Below are 21,602 nucleotides of genomic sequence, written 5' to 3' on the forward strand. Positions count from 1 at the left end.
GCGCGTAGCCCGCTTTTGTATTTCTTTAAGTTCGTTGGAGAGATACACGGGGAGGCCGTCATGGAAGACAGGACATGCATACTCTGTAATCGGACGAACACAAGAGCAGAAAAACTGGACTAACTCTCGGGTACCAAGACCAGAGCGTTTAAGTTGAGATAAGCAATACAAGCGCTTTTTAGCTTTCTTAACAATGGAGTTACTGTGACAATTCCATTTCAAATCATTAGAGATGTTAAGGCCTAGTATTTTGGCACTAGTAGTTAGGTCAATGGGCTTGCCATTAACAACAACTGGATCGAAAGAAGTAGGGTTGTTAGTGTTAAAGATTATGAGCAGTTCTTTGCATTTCGTCTCGTTTAGTTGAAACTTATCCTCGGTCGCACGGCTTGCTAGGGTGGCAACAGCAGCTTGAATGTGACTGTCTTGGTTCTTGCTTATCGTCTCCGAAATAAGACATGATATCCTTTGTCTAGGTAAGGCTCCATAACTGACATTACAGCCTTTCTACCTAAATCTCTCTGGACTTCATCCCCTTCTTTCCCTGTATATATCTTGCTATTTAACAAATAGCCACTGGTAGACCCTGCAAGAGTAAAGGCCTTAATTCCAAACCTCCCGGGCCTGATCGGAAGGTACTGTCTAAAGTGTACTTTCCCTTTGAACTTTATCAAAGTTTCATCAACATTAAGCTGCCTGTTAGGTTTATACACTTGCTGAAACTTGGGTATTACCAAGTTCAGGAATGGCTGAATTTTGTACAATTTGTTGTAACCAGCTGAGTCAGCCCTGGGTGCTTGGTTGTTATCTGCAAAATGTAAGTATTGCAGAATCTGCACGAATCGATCCCTGGACATTATGCTGGGGAAAATTGGAGAGCTAAGAGCAGGATCTGTGCTCCAATAAGAACTAAGGTTTGGTTTGGTGACTAAACCCATATTTAAGTACAGGCTGACCCAAGCCTTCATTTCATCCGCAGTGACTGGATACCAGACTGATCGTTCTTTAGGGCCCCTCTTTTGTTCTGCATATAGATTGGTTTGTTCGACTAGCAACTGCCATACCTCTTCAGTAAAGAACAGGAAAAAGAAATCTAGGCAAGATCGAAGGTTTTGAGAATCAACATTTATTCCAACCTCTTCTTGAAATTGTACATCTTCCCTACGATTGATTTCCTCAGACCAGTCAGTTTCCTCCACATCCTCATCCATTTCCTGGTCTATGTCTTCGTTAGAGGTGAGATCATCCGAATCCTCTAGGTGAGATTCCGACTCATCTGAGAAGAATTCGTTCTCGGAGAGTCGATGCTCAGTAAAATGGGCCAAAGGAAACTCATTTTCGTCTGCAAACTGAATCTTTACGCCACTTTCACGGCTTCTAACGTCAGAATCTCACGGAGAATCATTGCTTGCAGCTGCCATTTTTAAATCACCCACATATACAATGTGTCGACAAAGACAACCTCGATAATTTCTCTCGAAAAGTACCAAATTCGGTCAAATTTTGGTAAAGCGTTCATGTTAGGTCCATATCACGTCCCAATAACTAATACATATTAATATTAAGTATTATTACCTTCATGTATATTGCACGATATGTCCTATGTAACCTTGTTCTATCAGTTACCTTTATTCTACCTCACTAACTCCCATCTACCCTAGCAAACCCATGTCCTATCACGTTCACCCTCATCTACCCTAGGTAAGCCATGTTCTACCACGTTTACCACCATCTACCCTTGTTTAGCCATGTTTTACCACGTTCACCCTCATCTACCCTAGGTAACCCATGTTCCACCACGTTTACCCCCATCTACCCTTGTTTAGCCATGTTCTACCACGTTCACCCTCATCTACCCTAGGTAACCCATGTTCTACCACGTTTACCCCCATCTACTCTTGTTTAGCCATGTTCTACAACGTTCACCCTCATCTACCCTAGTTAACCCTTGTTCTACCCCGTTTACCCTCATCTACCCTTGTTTAGGCACATTCTACCCTGTTCACCCTCATCTACCCTATTTAACCCATGTTCTACCCCGTTTTCCCCCATCTACCCTTGTTTAGCCATGTTCTACCACGTTCACCCTCATCTACCCTAGGTAACCCATATTCTACCACGTTTACCCCCATCTGCCCTTGTTTAGCCATGTTCTACAACGTTCACCCTCATCTACCCTATTTAACCTTTGTTCTACCCCGTTTACCCTCATCTACTCTTGTTTAGGCACATTCTACCACGTTCACCCTCATCTACCCTAGTTAACCCATGTTCTACCCCGTTTTCCCCCATCTCCCCTTGTTTAGCCATGTTCTACCACGTTCACCCTTATCTACCCTAGGTAAACAATGTTCTTTCACGTTTACCCCCATCTAACCTTGTTTAGCCATGTTCTACCAAGTTCACCCTCATCTACCCTAGGTAACCATGTTCTACAACGTTTACCCCCCATCTACCCTTGTTAACCCTTGTTCTTCCCCGTTTACCCTCATCTACCCTTGTTTCAGGGTAGATCAGGGAATGTGCTGATCTTATTTGTGTGCCGATATGTGACATTTTCAATCAATCTATTAGCCAAGGGACGTTCCCAGACGACTGGAAATATGTAAGGATTAACCCTCTTTATAAACAGGGTGACCGCGGTAATGCTAACAATTACCGCCCAATATCGGTGATTCCAATAATGGCGAAGGTGTTTGAAAGGATAGTTTATGAACAGTTATATGCCTATTTAGAAGAGCACGATATTCTACGTCAAAACCAATCAGGGTTTCGTGCTAATCATTCAACTGTAACAGCTTTGTTGGAAGCGACAGATTCTGGGGCATATAATACTGATAACGAGAAAATCAATGGAGTCATTTTTCTAGATTTGAAAAAAGCTTTTGATACTGTTGATCATCAGATCCTTCTATCGAAACTAAACTATTATGGTATACATGGAAAATCTTTCAGATGGTTTCAGTCATATTTGGAAAACCGAACACAAAAATGCTCTGTCAACGGGTCGCTATCCAGTAGCTACTCGTTGACTTGCGGCGTCCCTCAAGGGACCATTCTCGGTCCATTATTGTTCTTATTATACATCAACGATCTTCCAAATTGCCTATCAAATTGTAAACCGAGAATGTATGCCGATGACACACACCTCACATATGCGGGAAGCAATCTTGAGAACGTTCAGTTTTGTCTAAATGAAGACCTAGAAAACGTCTTCAACTGGCTACAAGCGAACAAACTCACTTTGAACATGACTAAAACCGAATTCAGGCTAATAGGGTCGAGGCAGAGACTGAATACTCTCACAGCTTCACCAACAATTAGAATGAACAATACTCAAGTGAGCCAGGTTACAGCTACAAAATCGCCTGGTGTAATAATAGACGATAAACTCGATTGGCATAGTCACATCGAAAAACTAACGAAAAAGATCGCCTCTGGTATCGGGGCCCTAAAGCGAATTAGGCACCTGATCCAAGCATCAACCTTACATCTCATCTACCAAGCTTTAGTAAAACCTCACTTTGATTACTGTGACATTGTTTGGGGTAGCTGTGGGAAAACGCTACGAGACAAACTGCATAAATTGCAGAATAGAGCAGCCCGTGTGTTGACATTCTCTAACTATGATGCTGATGCAACTGAGCTACTCGAGTTTTTAGGGTGGAAAAATCTTGCACGCCAGCAGGAAATCCATAAAGCCACCATGATGTTTAGATGTCTGCACGGGCTAGCTCCAAGGTATCTATATTCAAAGTTTACGTGGCGTGACTCTGCTTATGACCTCAGGGACTCTGAAAATAAGCTTAATGTTCCACTGCCGCGCACTGATTATTACAGAAAAAGCTTTAGCTACAATGGCGCCACATTATGGAACAGTTTACCACGCGATATAAGGAACACAGAGTCTCTGGGGTTATTTAAACGTAAGATCAATGACATTCTTTAAGTCTAACGCACGGCATTCACGGAAAACAGCTTTAGTGTTATACTATGTAGTTTTAATTTTAAAAATCTTAGCGTATGTGATATGTATTTTTATAGGCTGATGAATTGATCGTGTCTAAATAAAGATTACAATACAATTTAGGCACATTCTACCACGTTCACCCTCATCTACCCTAGTTAACCCATTTTCTACCCCGTTTTCCCCCATCTACCCTTGTTTAGCCATGTTCTACTACGTTCACCCTCATCTACCCTAGTTAACCCATGTTCTACCCCGTTTACCCTCATCTCCCCTTGTTTAGGCACATTCTACCACGTTCACCCTCATCTACCCTAGTCAACCTATGTTCTACCACGTTTACCCCCATCTAATAATAATAATAATAATAATAATGGACTTTATTTAAAGAGGGTATACACATAACAGCTTGCGCTGATAAACCTGTGGCCCTCAAAACTAAAGTTAGTAAGTAACACATTCTAAGCCATAGAGATTAAAATAGAACTAACTAGTCGAACAATGTAACTATTGAAAGACTATAAATACAATAAAACTAGATTATAATAAAGCTTCAAAAGAATCAATGTCTCTATAAGAATTTATAAAATAATTCATCAAATCATTCCTAAGAGAGGAGATGCGACGTTGTTTCCTAAGCTCATTTGGAAGACTATTCCATAACTTAATACTACTAACTTGGAAAGACCTTCCTGCCTCAGTAGTATTTCGATACTTGGGACAGATTAGGTTATACTGGCCATGCCTGGTCTCTCTACCATGCAGGGAGTGATTTGTAGTTAAAGTACTTTCAATATACGTAGGGGATTCCCCATGCAGTGCCTTATAGATTAACACGCACTTTCTTATCTTGACTTCATCATAGAATGGGATCCAATTTAGTTTCTTAAAATTTTCGACAGTTCTTGATCTCATACCTGTACCTAATATTACACTCGCTGCACGTTTCTGCAACCGAAACACTCTCATGAGATCTTCCCTGGAACAATAGGTCCAAACTATACTACCATACATCATGACCGGCTTAATAAGGGCATTATAGAAGAGTAATCTTTCCTCAATGGTTAAATAAGTACACAACTTTTTCAGTAGGCCAATTTTTTTGCTAAGCTTCTTACAAAGTTTATCTACATGTTCCTTAAAAGTTAGTTCTTGATCAATTGTAACCCCAAGCAGTTTCTGATGTATAACTTGCTGGATAGCTGTTCCATTTGCTTAACCGCCGCCTGGTTAGCTCAATTGGGAGAGCGCCGGACTGCTGTGCGGGAGGTCGAGAGTTCAATACCGGCCGGACCAACACTCAGGGTCTTAAAATTAACTGAGAAGAATATGCTTCCTTTCTTTAACATCAAGAAATGGTTAGATATTCTAGTCTTCTCGGATAGGGACGAATAAATGGAGGTCCCGTCTCCTGCAGGGTTAGGGGTAGGAGACGTTAATTTCCCACGCACGAGATTACTGTGTGATGGATGTCCTCCCCTGGGGTGGGATGGGTGGGTAACAGGACCCCCGTTGATACCAGTGTTTACTACACTGAAGGGGCTATCCTGTATAAATAAAAGATGTCTGTCTGTCTGTCTGTCTGTCTGCTTGCAACTTCAAACTAGTAATCCACACGTGACTTGAGACGCTTGCCAGTTACCAGAATAGATTTGGTTTTTCCGGCATTTAAGACCATGCGATTTTGAGTAGACCATGCGCAGACTGTCAATGTCCTCCTGAAGTTTTGCCTCAACTGCTGTTGTCCCCAGAGTACAATGAGCACTAGAGGAAAAGGTAGTATCATCGGCATGAACATCCCCAGTGGAGTTTGAGATCACTTGTGGGAGGTCATTGATGAAAGTCAGGAACAGCAAGGGGCCCAAAATACTTCCTTGTGGAACACCATGGGTGATACCTAGTAGGGATGAAGTGCACCCATTTATATTAACATATTGTTGACGGTCAGCCAAGTAGCTCCGAAACAATTGTAGATTTCCATCATCGACACCATAGATCTTCAGTTTAGCAAGGAGAATATCATGATTTATCAGGTCAAAAGCTTTACTATAATCAATACACACAAGGCCAGTTACATTATTACAGTCAATATCAAAGAGGATCTGATCCAAGAGTCGAATAAGGGCAGTTTTAGTTGAATGATGCTTTCGGAACCCTGACTGTAATCCATACAGAAGGCCGTTTCTAGACAGGTGCGCGTACAATGAATCATATATATGCCTCTCGTAGATCTTTGACAAAATGGGAAGTACCGAGATTGGACGATAATTTTGTTTATTAGTCTTAGAGCCTTGATTTTTAAAAATTGGTGTGACTTTTGCCATTTTCCTCTTTTGACGGAAAACTGTGAGTGGAAATACAATAGTTGATAAGGCTCGTAACCGAACTGGCAATACCTGGCGCAGCAATTTTTAGCACTCGAATGCCAAGACTATCCGCTCCTGTCACTTTGCTACTCTTGTTTAGCCATGTTCTACAACGTTCCCCCTCATCTATCCTAGCTAACCCATGTTCTACCCCGTTTACCCCCATCTACCATTGTTTAGCCATGTTCTACCACGTTCACCCTCATCTACGCTAGTTAACCCATGTCCTACCCCGTTTACCCCCATCTACCCTTGTTTAGCCATGTTCCACCACGTTCACCCTCATCTACGCTAGTTAACCCATGTTCTACCCCGTTTACCCCCATCTACCCTTGTTTAGCCATGTTCTACCACGTTCACCCTCATCTACCCTAGGTAACTCATGTTCTACTACGTCTACTCCCATCTACCCTTGTTTAGCCATGTTCTACAACGTTCAACCTCATCTACCCTAGGTAACCCATGTTCTACCACGTTTACCCCCATCTACCCTTGTTTAGCCATGTTCTACAACGTTCACCCTCATCTACGCTAGCTAACCCATGTTCTACCCCGTTTACCCCCATCTACCATTGTTTAGCCATGTTCTACCACGTTCACCCTCATCTACGCTAGTTAACCCATGTCCTACCCCGTTTACCCCCATCTACCCTTGTTTAGCCATGTTCCACCACGTTCACCCTCATCTACGCTAGTTAACCCATGTTCTACCCCGTTTACCCCCATCTACCCTTGTTTAGCCATGTTCTACCACGTTCACCCTCATCTACCCTAGGTAACTCATGTTCTACTACGTTTACTCCCATCTACCCTTGTTTAGCCATGTTCTACAACGTTCAACCTCATCTACCCTAGGTAACCCATGTTCTACCACGTTTACCCCCATCTACCCTTGTTTAGCCATGTTCTACAACGTTCACCCTCATCTACGCTAGCTAACCCATGTTCTACCCCGTTTACCCCCATCTACCATTGTTTAGCCATGTTCTACCACGTTCACCCTCATCTACGCTAGTTAACCCATGTTCTACCCCGTTTACCCCCATCTACCCTTGTTTAGCCATGTTCTACCACGTTCACCCTCATCTACCCTAGGTAACCCATGTTCTACTACGTTTACTCCCATCTACCCTTGTTTAGCCATATTCTACAACGTTCACCCTCATCTACCCTCGGTAACCCATGTTCTACCAAGTTTACCACCGTCTACCCTTGTTTAGCCACGTTCTACCACGTTCACCCTCATCTACCCTAGGTAACCCATGTTCTACCACGTTTACCCCCATCTACCATTGTTTAGCCATGTTCTACAACGTTCACCCTCATCTACCCTAGGTAACCCATGTTCTACCCCGTTTACCCCCATCTACCATTGTTTAGCCATGTTCTACCACGTTCACCCTCATCTACCTTAGCTAACCCATGTTCTACTCCGTTTACCCCCATCTGCCCTTGTTTAGCCATGTTTTACCACGTTCACCCTTATCTACCCTAGTTAACCCATGTTCTACCCCGTTTACCCCCATCTACCCTTGGTTAGCCATGTTCTACCATGTCGACCCTCATCTTCCCTAGGTAACCCATGTTCTACCACGTTTACTTCCATCTACCCTAGGTAATCCATGGTCTAGCACGTTTTCCCCCATCTACCCTTGTTTTGCCATGTTCTACCACGTTAACCCTAATCTACCCTAGGTAACCCATGTTCTACCACGTTTACCCCTATATACCCTTGTTTAGCCATGTTCTATTACGTTCACCTTCATCTACCCTAGGTAACCCATGCTCTACCACGTTCACCCCCATCTACCCTTGTTTAGCCATGTTCTACCACGTTCACTTTCATCTACCCTAGGTAACCCATGTTCTACCACGTTTACCCCCATCTACCCTTGTTTAGCCATGTTCCACCACGTTCACCCTCATTTACCCTAGGTAACAATGTTCTACCACGTTAAACCCCAGGTAACCCATGTTTTTCCACGTTCACGGTATTTTCCTTAGTTTCAAGCCGTGTTACACCTCGTAGGAATGATGGCTTATTACTAATCGAAGCCCAAAAAAGTCATGGATGAAGAGGCGTATTGAAGAACAAGTCGACGGCCTATAAAGGTCACTTGGAATCTAGAACAGGCTGAGGGGATCAGAATTCCTATCGTCGACAGGAACTCTGCAAATACGTGGAACGGACAAATTTTTATTCGTTTTTTACAAGTGTAATAAAAGTTACAAAGCTAACTGATGTTGAGCTATCTGCGGAAAACATATATTTTATTAACCAAGCGCGAGGGCCGTACTGGGAGAATATTGGCCCGAGGTCTTGACAGTACGGACCGAGTGCAGCGAGGTCCATACAAAAAAGACCGAGGGCCGATATTCTTCCAGTACGGTCTCGAGCAAGCTTGTTTATTAAGAGATTTATTATACGACTGAAGTTCGAAGGGACACAGTGCGGTATCATTTGGGACCATTCGGGACAATGCCCGGTCCAATACTGAGAGAATATTGACTGGCAATAGAGCATTTTGATTGGTCGATTTTAGTTATTGGCTCTTTGACTGCCCGAGTCTTGTAATAAATTTCCTTATTATACACTCTTGTAATTAGTTCAAAAGCATCATGACAAAAGCCCTTTAATCTTTCATCTGGATAAGCTGCACAGATAGCTGCCAAGTTGGCGCACAAACAAAAAAAAAATTCAGTGTACGCCCGTCTCAATTCGGGCTAACATAATAAGTGCACTGCTCGATTGGTTTTTTCGCTACGAAGCCTATATCGCCTGCGTTCGGCTCATTTACAACCTTAAGAATGACCCCCCTCGCACCACTTAAACTTGTTTAACTTTTGAAAATTGGGAAAAGAAGCGTTAAGTAGCGCTTCCAAAGTAGATTGAAAATCCCTTTACATTTTCATTTATTTTGCTCTGAATGGAAGAGAAGATAAAAGCCACGAGCAACCCTTCTAAAGCTGTACTTTATTTATGCAATGAACTTAATGCTATCTTTTTCACCCTGTACATCTCCATTGCTTCTTTCTCTTCAGCGTAACATCGCTCGTTTATCGTGTTTTCTTGTAAAAAGTTCTTGAAGTAAAAATTTGCCTTGAGTGTAATAAGTTTTAGGTTTTGATGGACATTATAAGGGACTAAAAATTCGATTGATTACGCACTTACAAAAAGCACTGATTAATTTTTTTTCAGGGGAAAAGATGCCTAACTAAAGTGCATTTCGCAAAAGTTTAAATAAGAAACCTCGGGAATGTGTTATATTGTTAATGAACTAGGGTTTAATTAATGTTATAGTGTTAATGAATTAGGATTTAAATAATAGGAACCATCACTAGGTGTAAGATACATGACATGAGAGGTCCCAGAGAGTAAACATATATAGCTAAGTTGCATGCATATTGAGGTTGTGATATATTGTGTAACTGTAGTTTAGGTAGTGATTATTAAAGTTCGGTCGGCCGTTTTAACCAAGGTTTGGCGTCGCTTTTCTGCAGTAAGACACAACAGAATGGTGACGGGGTTCTTAACGATAACAAAACTCCTACTTCGAGCATTTATGCAATTTGTTTACCCAAGAGAGAAACGCCCCTGGTATCACGACTAAGTAAAGTTACTAAGTAAAGTAATGCAAGTTTTTATTAATTAAGTTACTGTTTCTAACTGAAGTCAATGGAAGAAGTCTTGGAGGGATATATGTTAGGAAAAATCCAATCACCTAAAAGTATGACCTAACACAACAAAACTAACTACGGGTCACTATTATAAGCCCGCCAGATCTTTTTTTCTTTTTTACAGAGGACATTTCGCCACCAATCAGAACTTTAAACCAGATCGATCATTTCTCAGGCGGTACTGTATGTTCTGGTAAAAGTTTTGTAAAAAAACCCATGTATTTACAGGCTTATTGAACAACAAATCGACGGCTTACTAGTACAATATTTTGCGAAACGAAACGAAACGAAACGAAACCAGGCGAGATGTAACGAAATCAAAAGAATAATGCAGATATATTTTCTAATAGGTTAAAGGTGACTTTCACGAGGATTTGGAGTAATCTTCAATCAATGAGAAGGATTTTTATTCATTTTGCAAAGCAGTAAGATAAGAAGAGTTACTTTTTTTTTTAATCAACTATTTTCACCCTGCGGAGAAAACGTGACGCCTTTCATGTCACAAAAATACATTTAACTATTTCAAATCAGTATTTGACCGAGGACTTTTGCCTTGGTTTTATTTCTTAATCGTATTTAAGTAAATGCGAAATGGATCATTTTCACCCTACAATAACAATGTCTTTCTATTCAGGTCACACAAATACGTTCAAAAGTCACTATTCGAGGGCAAATATGCTATTTTAAAGAACATCAAAATTCCAAGGGGCAACTATCAGACCGATAAACACTCTATTGTCTTTATTGTTCACCACTAAATTTTCTTCCTCGGGCTAGTTGAAAAACAGCCAAAACCCACTAAATGCAGATCAATCAAATATGTATTCATGCGTACAGCCTGTCACAAATGTCCTTAATTCGCAACTGTACATTGGCTAAATAATACGTTATACCTGTCAGTTTTGAAAAGTCATTGTTTTACCGATCTGCCTAACTTCGCGGCCGTCAAACCATTCAAATTTTTTCACTGATTTTCCGCGGACGGGCACTACGGGCCGATAGTGTCTCTCCACGGATTAACTCTATCGCGTCTCGTGATCAATTTAAACTAGTACAAATCGGATAAAATTTAGTGGTGAACTTTAATTCCCCTCAGCGGGTAGTAACGATGTTGCCATTCTCGTTTCACACGATAGGTTTTAATTAAACGCAATATCGAATTAAGAAAGATCTTGGCCATCTCCACCTGCATTAACATTCAGTATCTTCATTCCCTATCAACAACAACAATAACAACAACAATCATTACTTCTACTCTTGTATTTGTCAAGTTAAAAAACAATATTGAAAATAAAAACAGTCTCGGCTATCTGGAATAACCATAGGGACTAGCGGAGCCAGGTACTCAGTAGACAACAACATTGAATGAAAATGAATTACTGATCAGCAACAACATTATAACATCAAATACATATCATACAAAATAATTTATATCAAGGCCTACAAAGGTCTAAATAATTTAACAAACAAATAACTAAGAAGATAATTTGGGAAAAGACAGAATTGCAATCTAAGATGATATAAATACATATCTCTGATAATAATTCAAAACGGGATCGTATTGCACTGATTCCTTAAATTTTGAAAGACTTTTTACTCGTACACTTCCATACTGTAGGACCTTTAAATCTTATATTGAACATGCCATGATTTCTTCTTGCTTCAGGTAAAGTTTAAGTACCTGATAGCAATCTTTTTGCGAACTCTTTTCGCGGGAAGGTCCTCAGCCGGAGTAAGCGCCTCTTTTAACTTGTTCTTTCCCCTTCCTGAAGACAGGTTTGTGTCAAAAGTAAAAAAAAGGAAAAGGCACATATGACATTTCACAACGTAGGTTTTGAAAGATTGTACCGAAGTTCTAAAATCTTTGTTACACGTTTTTCCATACCCTTGTGTTCTTTGGTCTTTGATACTTGCCTTCTATCAGTTGCTGAAGAAAAGAAGAAATATACCATGTAACAAAAAATCTACTTCCTGCTTCTCATACAACAGAATCATTAGGCAACGATGAAAAAGCAAAACCGACTAATAGTTGACATGTACCAGTGAAACTTCAAGCAAACGTTCCACGTTTGGACACCCTCTATGCGTGACTAGAGTATATACTCAATGAAAAATGAATCTAGTTATTTTCATCTTTTCGTATACTTTCTGCCTTTCAAGCTCCACATTCTAATGGCAAACTATTCTTCAGCAATAAATTATAACATGAAGTTTCCATCCTCCATAGGTAAATATTGTGGATTTTTACCCGGAACTTTTAAAGACATCGGGCTTCCCACTTTCTATAAACAGTGGACAAAAACATCATTTGGTCACATCTTCTCTGCAGATATGGACTTTGAGAACAGCGACGATTAAATCAGTGTGATCTCACCTCACAGCAGAGTTGTAAAAGAAGTGGTTTCTTCCCCTTTTTTCCATGGAATTCGTTTTCCGATTTACAGTAATTTTATAATAACAAAGATGCACTGACGTTTCTTGCAGGATATAAAAACGTATAAAAAAGAGATTAGATCTCCCGGAACAGGACACGTATTTTATGGGTGTACCATAACAAAAAAGAATACCTTTTGTTTCTTTTCAGTATCACTCACAATTATCGCGTCTGAAAAAGATTAAGAGATGTGTAACAGTCAAAAGTAAACATCATCTAGAGATCGTGGAGCCAACGATAGATCTTCGCCAGTTTAATGGAGAACACCTTGCTTTGTGACCGTGTGAACATTATTATTGTTGCTTCTATATTTATGTTTAATATGGCTAATTTTAATTGAACAATCCTTCAAATACTAAGGGGAGAAGGAGATCAAGTTCATCAACATTCCTAAGAGTACTTTGCTTAGCATCTGTCGATACATCACTTGAAGGAAAAGGTGACATAGCTGATAAGTGGCATGAGAAAACTGCATCATTGTGAGGTTTATCGCATTACTTCAATCTCTCATTACTCAATAGCTAGATTTTTCGCAAGCTTTTTTCTGAAGTTTCAACGTGAGAAAGAACTTATACAATTTTATCATATTTAGACGATGCAGGCGAGCATGCTTTACAACCTTTATTATGGGGTTTTTAAGTGAGCTATTCATAACCCAAAGAATGTATGATTCTAGGGCACTCCGCACTGATTACGAATAATGGGTAAAAGCTTGCATAAAAGAGACTAAGACTTCGTCTTCATAAAAGAGACTAAGACCTCTAAGACTTCGTCGTTTATGTAGTAATGACTCTGATTTTCACCACAAATCAGAGTCAATGTGCCAGTTCTTCGATAAACGTGGTTACCCTGCTTCCGTTGTTCAAGCGGGTTACCACCGCGCTCAACTTATTGATCGACATTCAGCACTACAAACGTCGCATAAGGAAGATTCCGACCGCATTCCATTCACTCTCACGTTTCACCCTCACAACCACTCAGTTAAATCCATCATTCTTAAAAACTTCAAATTACTTCAAAACGATCCAGAGACAAGCACTATCTTTTCGCAGCCTCCGCTCATTTCATTCAAACGCGACAAAAACTTAGGCAATTTTTTGGTCAGAAGTTATTTTCAGACTAATGAGCAACCAGGCACTTTTAAATGCGCTCGTGCGCGATGCAAAACGTGTCCTTTCATTCACAACACTGATAAAATATCGGGACCTAAACGATCCATTAAGATCACCGATCACTTCACGTGCACCTCCGCTAATGTAATCTATTGCATAACTTGCACTTATTGCAAAAAGATATACATCGGCGAAACGGGCAGAAGACTAGGTGAACGATTCCGAGAACACCTTCGAGACGTGGAAAGGAATGACAAGGACACATCTAAACCAGTCGCTAGACATTTTAATTTACCTAATCATTCTAAGCAACATATGGCAATCTGCGGTCTTTCCTTGCACTTAGGTGGCACGGAAAGCCGTAAAAATCTTGAACAAAAGCTCATCTTTCAAACCGGCAGTCTCAATCCCACAGGGATCAATGAACGCTTTTCATTCCACTAATTTATTCATGTTTTTCTCGTTGCCATGCACCCACCAATAACGTAGCTCCATTTTCTGCCTTTAAAAGCACACACAACCCACAATTCCTCTATTCGCTCCGACGAAGGGCTAACGCTCGAAACGTCAGCTTTTGTAATCATTACGGTGGCCAATTTACCATTTCAACTTTTGTTGATATATCCAAATTATTTCGTTACTCCCACCGACGCAGCCCCAAACAGTTTCTTTCGAAACTATCAGCCTTTATTCATTTGCATAAAATAGGTTCAAAACTTCATCCTGTGATTAAAAAGATATCATACAAGTAACTTAACTGAAGCCAGGGAATACACGTGATGCTGAAAATTGTAACTTGCCTTGAATATCACTCGATGAACTTGTCGCGCCTGTATCTCTGTTCCTATTGGGGACTCAACTAGAAAAAGAAGCTTCTATAAGTATTCCTTCTTTCTTCAGTTTACTTTTCAAACCCGCATTTTATTTTCAGTTGTGTAACTTGCCTTGAAAATCGCTAGTTGAGCTTGTCTCGCCTTTATCTGTACCTGTTAAGGAATCAATTTAGAAAAAGAAGCGTCAGTGAGTTACCTTTCTTCCTCTAGCGAATTTTTAATCCCAGGGTTATATTTCATCTGTTCGTTTAGTCGAAAGCTTCCTTTTGGATAGTTTTTTAAACCAAATAAAACACTGCCCAGAAGACAATAAAAAACTGAACTTTTTTTGAAATTTGTTTATCTGACTTTCACTGATAACAAGTCTGGTTTAGTTGTTTTCATGGTAAAGTACTTGTACTTAGGTCATTAAATTCAATTCATATGCACGTACTAGATGCGGTACTTGTAGTCAGTGATGAAAAAGCTGCAAACAAGAAAATAAAGCAATGATTTGCAAACCATAACTTTCATAGAAGCCTTATGTACTTATGTACTTGTTACGGTGTGTAGTCATTAATAGTTCGGTCAAAGCAGTTTTATGAACAGATTTCAAAAACATCAAAAAGGCCTTCAAGGTAACAATATTTTCTTAAACCAGCAATAGTCTTCTCAAGAAAAAAAGGTGACAACCGATATAAACTGGTAGAAAAGGAACAACAGTTGCCGACAAGGGCATTTCACTTTCAGTTCTTCAGGGTATGGTTCCTTTGATTTGAAACATACCTGCATCGTCTGTCACCCTTTAGATGAAAACAGAAAAGGTATATCTATATATTTTCAAATTGCAACGTTTTTTAAACGTGTGTATGTATTTTTAATTCACAAGAATGTATGACATTTTTGGACTCCAGATACTCCCACTTAAGCACACCTATATGTACATTTCATTATATAAATTGATTTAGGCGAGGTCATATTAAAATTCGTTCAAACGAGCAATATCCTTTAAATTGTGTATCTTTACCTTTATCAAGTTCACCCAATATTTCAGCATCAGGTAACGCCTACTTGTGTGGGCAGATGTCGAGCTTGTTGTTCTGCTCCAAAACTTATTCGACTTCCCCACGCAACCAACAACTTTGGAGGTGATGAAATGCCTTATAGTGGCATCGGTTATCACTGGGTCGATACCAGTTACCCCCATGTGCCTAGCTAAGGAAGGCACATCAAAGGCTACAGCTTCCCCACAGCCACATCGAGCGGGCTTTAGAACTATGAATCTCCATGACGAACAAACATTTATCAACTTTCTTTGTTCCCCAGTTTTACATTAGTAAACTCACCGTTTTGGATACAAAAACCAGGAGGGAGTAGGACACCAAGGCTCTCTGATCTATGACTAACTCTTGATCGTCTGCCATCTCTACCAGACGATCCGTAAAATGGTCAATGTCGCCATCAGTGGCTGTGGCAACTCCTGCCTCGTGAATGCAGTGACAACTGCTACACTTGCGCTTGCATCGGTCATGGCATTTTCTAAAAGTTGATACCTGTCTCTGTACGTTTTAGACCTGTACAGAGGGTCTAGTGTTTCGAATGGAATTCTCACCCATCAAGATAATACCCTACGAGAAAGAACATGTATATATAAATAAAAATTTCTGAAATTTCCCAGTTTGACGTTTACATTGGTAGATAAGTGTTACCGTGCTGGAATAACATGAAACTGAAGTGAGTAACTACTTTTAGTATAGACCACAGTTGTTGAATTGAAAGCGAATCAAAAAACTTCTCTATTCTTGTAAAATGTAACCAGAATTTTCAATCTAGCGCTCGTTTCTTGGCAGGTGAATACTACTCGGCTATAAACCTTCGAGCGAGACAATCAGCTCACAAAGAGAGCTCTATTCAATTGCGTGGCAATGCAGTGTCTATTATGAGCATGAATGTACAACATTATTTTCTTACTTGAGTGTTTTTCCGTCAACATTTGTTGTCATGATGGGGAATATTCTAGGAATTTTTCTCCCGAGGTAACTCTTGGTGCCACCCTTGATAAATAATTAATATTATTATTAATAATCGAACCATTTGATAATACTAAGGAATCTACACTTGTCTCAACATTTAAAAAAGAACATATTAAAGTGTAATATCCCAAATCAGATATAGAACAAGAAACCACCAAAAATAGGGAAACCCATTGAAATAGCTAAGATACAAATTGAAGGCTTACTTGCTTAAAGAGGGCTATTGCAACTTGCTTCATTGTCGCATTTTTTTCACAATCATCCCAACCAAATGGAATGGATGTCTTGCAAACGGCATCCATTATCGCCTTGAAAGTCATTACTTAAAAAAAAAGTATTCAATACAGATTAATGAAAAGCACACATCTCCTACAACCTAGTAACGTAAACCTGGAAAACTATCAACTTTATTGTTGTCATTGTCTCAGATGGCACCTGCATATGCGAGACCATAGAACTTTAGATCAAAGATTTAGAATTAAATGTTTGTGATTTTGGTCTGTGGTTTGAATCGATTAAAAATTTTTTTTTCTATGAAACCTCATACTACCTAGTAGCAATCAATTAATCTTCCATGCTGACTGGGGAACAGTCCTCTGAGACTCCTCCTTCAGCTATTCATTGATAAAACTTCCCCACTGGGACGAATGCAGTTAAAAGAAAAAATAGAGCGCGACATACCTTGTACAATATCTGTATTGCCAACAACAGAAAGAGCAGCTTTTAGTGCCGTCGTTTTGGCAGATTGTGGGGCTCCAAATAAGACAGGTAGAGTACATCCACCGAACTTCTTGACGACAAGGTCATAATTGGCCCCAATGGCGACACATGCGATGGTCATAAGACCTTGAGGGAAATTATTAGCCAGCAGATTTTGTTCAGCCAAAATAAGATTCTGCAGAGCTTCCCCGTCATCAATGGCTACAACATCACAAGAATTAGAACAAATGCAATTATTTTGCTGCTGTCACTATTTTAAGTGCATGTATATGTTATGTTAAGATTACTACTCATCTTCAGATTTTCTTCATTATCTAGATTTAAGATTTTTCTGGTGGCAATGCATGTATGGGTATAATATTGCGCAGATAGAACAAAATATGCCTTTATTTGTGTAAAAGGTACCTTTGCGTAGATTATGCATGTAAGTCCTGAGTAACATACTTGTTATTACGGTCAAAACAGGAAGGGATGTATCATCCAAAAGGATGTAATTCTGTGAATCCCTTGGAATGACACTTCCGGTATCATCAATGTGGATCGACTTGTTCAGGACCCAAACATCTGTGGCTTGCTTTCCAATCACCCGGAACAATAACATTCCAACAAATCAATTGATATATAAAAATGAAAACAAACAGATATTTCTCTACATTTGTACCAAAAGTAGAAATTAAGACTGCAAATCAAACTGCGTCGACTATAGAAAGTTGCAATTCATTCGCTATAGTTACTATGTTAATTTTTATATCTAGTTAATGAAAAAAAAAAACATTTGCACGTGGCGAGCATCAGCACCCCTAAGCTAGTCACTGAATAAGATAAATGGGTATCGCAATATACTGGCAATAAAAATTACCCAAACTGGTATCATTTTCCGCCGCTCCTCGCGTGGTTTTTTCGTGCAGGCCTTACATAGTCCATACAAGTATTGCGGAAGGAAAGAGTCCTTTGTTTGCTGGATCCATACTGCATCGCTTTCGAATGCATTTATGCTATACAAGGGTAGATGGGAGTAAACGTGGTAGAACATGGGTTACCTAGGGTAGATGAGGGTGAACGTGGTAGAACATGGCTAAACAAGGGTAAATCGGGGTAAACGGAGTAGAACATCGGTTACCTAGGGTAGATGAGGGTGAACGTGGTAGAACATAGCTAAACAAGGGTAGATGGAGGTAAACGTGGTAGAATATGGGTTAAATAGGATAGAAGAGGGTAAACGCGGTAGAACATGGCTAAACAAGGGTAGATGGGGGTAAACGGGGTAGAACATGGGTTAACTAGGGTAGATGAGGGTGAACGTGGTAGAACATGGCTAAACAAGGGTAGATGAGGGTAAACGTGTTAGAACATGGGTTACCCAGGGTAGATGAGGGTAAACGTGGTAGAACTTGGGAAAACAAGGGTAGATGGGGGTAAACGGGATAGAACATGGGTTCTATAGGGTAGATGAGGGTGAACGTTGTAGAATATGGCTAAACAAGTGTAGATGGGGGTAAACGTGGTAGGAACATGTGTAACGAATACCGTTCATTGTTGTGATTGCGTGACCGTCAATACCTCCTTGTTTCATGTGACATGTCGATTAGCTGTCGGCATTACCTTTCATTTGACACACGTGTAAGTGACAAGCGCATGTAGAGGAAATTGATTGAAGGATCGTCGAATATATCATTGTAATAGAACGGAGAAAGAGGTATGTTATATCGTTTGTTCCTTTTATCTAGACCCCGAAATGTACACCATTTAATCGAAAGCAGATTTGTTATGTTTAAGAATACTTGTACCGTTTAGAATTATATATATCCGCGCTCCGCGTGCTCGAGTTAAAACATTTCAATTAGCATAGATTTATAGTAATAGCTCTATTCGGCTCGTTGTATTTCAGTTTTTACGAGCTCTCAAGTCCAATAAATCCATTGAGAAAGATAGATGCTTGAAGTTTCCGTCTTTTATAAAACATTCTCCGATGCGGCGCTGTTAAGAACTTCACAGACCGAAAGAATCGATTGAAGTCAGCGCCACCACGTTACAACATGGGTTAACTAGGGTAGATGAAGGTGAACGTGGTAGAACATAGCTAAAAAAGCGTAGATGGCGATGAACGTGGTAGAACATGGGTTACCTAAGGTAGATGAGGGTGAAGGTGGCAGAACATTGCCAAACCAGGGAAGATGGGGGTAAACGGTGTAGAGCATGGGTTACCAAGGGTAGATGAGGGTGAACGTGGTAGAACATGGCCAAACCAGGGAAGATCGGGGTAAACGGGTTAGAACATGGGTTAACTAGGGTAGATGAGGGTGAACGTGGTAGAACATGGCAAAACAGGGGTAGATGGGGGTAAACGGGGTAGAATATGGCTAAACAAGGGTAGATGGGGGTAAACGTGGTAGAGCACGAGTTACCTCGGGTATATGAGGGTAAACGTGGTAGAACATGGCTAACCAAGGGTAGATGCGGGTAAACGTGGTAAAACATGGGTTACCTAGGGTAGATGGGGGTAAACGTGGTAGAATATGCGTTAATTAGGGTTGATGGGGTAAACGTGGTAGAACATGGGTTACCTAGGGTAGACGAGGGTAAAGGTAGTACAACATGGGTTACCTAGGGTAGATGATGGTAAACGTGGTAGAACAGGGGTTACCTAGGGTAGAGATGAGGGTGAACGTGGTAGAACATGGGCTACCTAGGGTAGATGATGGTAAACGTGGTAGAACAGGGGTTACCTAGGGTAGAGATGAGGGTGAACGTGGTAGAACATGGGCTACCTAGGGTAGATGGGGGTAAACGTGGTAGAACATGGGTTACCTAGGGTAGATGAGGGTGAACGTGGTAGAAGATGGGTTACCTAGGGTAGATGGGGGTTAACGTGGTAGGACATGGGTTACCTAGGGTAGATGAGGGTGAACGTGGTAGAAGATGGGTTACCTAGGGTAGATGGGGGTAAACGTGGTAGAACATAGGTTACCTAGGGTAGATGAGGGTGAACGTTGTAGAACATGGCTAAAGAAGGGTAGATGGGGGTAAACGCGGTAGAATATGGGTTACCTATGGTAGATGGTGATAAGCGTGGCAGAAGATGGGTTAACTAGGGTAGATGAGGGTTAGCGCGGTAGAACATGGTTAATCAAGGGTATATGGGGGTGAACGTAGTAGAACATGAGTAAATTAGGGATGATGTGGGTTAATAAGGGAGAACAAATGTAACTGATAGAAGAAGGTTACATAGGACATATTGTGTAACATACATGAAGGTATCAATACTTAGTATCTTGAGGAGGTTCGAAAGGGTTTTTTTGACCGCGCGGAGAATGAATTCCAAGATACACGCAAGCAAATTACTCGCGAGAGAAATAAGCGATGGCGCGCGTGATCAGATCGCGGCCGAGTTGTAAACAAACATGGCCGCCATCAGCGTTTCAAAATTGCCGGGTACCTCTATTGTTTCCAGCGGAAGTGGTTATTTGAGAAACAAAAATGGAAAGTTTACTTCTTGAAAGTAGGAAGGAAAATGTTTGGATGGCAGGACTTTTGCCGAAAGTGGTCAAAAAAAGTTTATTTAACGAGCTAAAGGAGGATGGTGAAGTCAACACCCATCAATAAAGTCGCGACGAGTGTATTTGGTACGTCTTACTTTGTTCCGCGAAAAATTTAAGTGGATACCTCTGAGTGCTACGATTTTTTTCGCATTGAATTTGATTCCAATAAAATGAAATGACCGAGAACTTCCCTAAACAACTCACTGGAAGATGGAAAGGAAAATGAAATCATTGTTGGATCCAGGATGGTAAACATTGACAGTATGTTTTATGAACGGAAATGGAAAAGTGTAAATGTTGCCATAAAAAAAAAAAAAACAAACATAATTTTCAGTAAACAAGAGATCGTAAAAATGTAGATGAGACTATAATTCTAATTCAACCAGAAACGGTAAAATTAAAATACAATATTCATCTTAAAACTTGTGAGAAAGATTGTTGATATTTCACTCGATAAATTCTAAATTACAACTACGAAAATGCAAACTCGCATTTGTTAAGAAAGCATTGAAAAATTTGTTTTGTTTTCCATTTAAAACGGAATAATGAAAGTTCACGGCCATGACAGTGGCAAAGAGAAAAACAGGAAAATGAAGCCAAGGCTTGTTCATACCTCTAGTACCTTGAAAAATATAGAAATTCGCGAAATCTGTGACGACCAACAAATTACAGTTGTATATGAACCCTGATTTCCGCTTGGTTTGACGCTCATGACAATCTGGAAGACGCCTAAGCAAACTCTTAACTCCAAATTGTTTTCACTCCTTCACTTCAAATTGCACACAAACAGTTATACGGTCAATCATGGTAAATGTGCATCGCCGAATGAGGCCTTCGATCAAGCCATCTTCTCGGAACGACGACAGGATACCATCCAGACGTCCGATGGAAAGCTTCATCTTTCAACAAACATGGTCCAGAAGCTGGCAGAGGCTGGTTTG

General features: G+C 40.4%; 1 long non-coding RNA gene and 1 pseudogene across 2 annotated transcripts; both read right to left on the reverse strand.

Annotated features, from left to right (window-relative positions):
- Positions 1-9,958: 9,958 nt before the first annotated feature.
- Positions 9,959-12,825, reverse strand: LOC148742112 (uncharacterized). The gene is made up of 4 exons (XR_015998712.1): positions 12,579-12,825; positions 11,897-11,938; positions 11,693-11,777; positions 9,959-11,225 (listed from the first exon to the last, which is right to left on the reverse strand). It is a non-coding gene; the product is annotated as an uncharacterized LOC148742112 (long non-coding RNA).
- A 1,579-nt stretch (positions 12,826-14,404) lies between these two features.
- LOC111334293 (uncharacterized) lies at positions 14,405-19,576 on the reverse strand (annotated as a pseudogene). Its single transcript, XR_002695223.2, has 9 exons — positions 17,987-19,576; positions 17,567-17,713; positions 17,084-17,323; positions 16,609-16,724; positions 16,341-16,423; positions 15,716-15,997; positions 15,397-15,636; positions 14,824-14,856; positions 14,405-14,543 (listed from the first exon to the last, which is right to left on the reverse strand). The product of XR_002695223.2 is annotated as an uncharacterized LOC111334293 (transcript).
- Between the last annotated feature and the right edge of the window lie 2,026 nt (positions 19,577-21,602).

The sequence above is a fragment of the Stylophora pistillata genome, chromosome 1, assembly GCF_964205215.1.
Source record: "Stylophora pistillata chromosome 1, jaStyPist1.2, whole genome shotgun sequence".
Classification (NCBI taxonomy): Eukaryota; Metazoa; Cnidaria; class Anthozoa; order Scleractinia; family Pocilloporidae; genus Stylophora; species Stylophora pistillata.